The following is a 544-nucleotide window of genomic DNA, read 5'->3' as shown; positions in this document are numbered from 1 at the left end:
TAATCTAGAGAACTCATCATAAAAGTTTCAAAATATTTTGAGTTCATTTAATAACTTAAATTGATTTTTAAAGATAAATACCACTCTGAATACTTAAATGATTTTTTAAAAATCAAGATATAACTCAAAAATTATGAAACTTAGTTTTCTCAGTTCTCTGTGATCAGGGGTATTTTATAAAAATAAAATGAAATTTAAGATAAAAATTTGATTTTTAGTTTATTTTAAATATTTAAATAATTAAAAAAAATTCATAAAAATCATAAAAATAATAAAACTCATGGAAATGTTCTAAATTATTTCCTAACCACCAAGGAACAATTATAATATTTTTCCTGATTTTCTAACTAAAGATATTGAGTTTCAAAGCTCGAAAATAATTTTTAAAAGGCTAAAAATGAGTTTTCACTAAAAAAATTCCAATAAATCAATGAAAAATAAAAATAAAATAAAATAAAATTTGCTCCTCTGAGTTCTCTGACCTTAGGGAGATTTTTTAAAAATACAAAACTTAATTTTCACCACTTAAAATATTTTATTTTCA

The sequence above is a fragment of the Phalaenopsis equestris genome, unplaced genomic scaffold (assembly GCF_001263595.1).
Source record: "Phalaenopsis equestris unplaced genomic scaffold, ASM126359v1 Scaffold211591, whole genome shotgun sequence".
Taxonomy (NCBI): domain Eukaryota; kingdom Viridiplantae; phylum Streptophyta; class Magnoliopsida; order Asparagales; family Orchidaceae; genus Phalaenopsis; species Phalaenopsis equestris.
Note: the sequence above shows the minus strand (reverse complement) of the source record.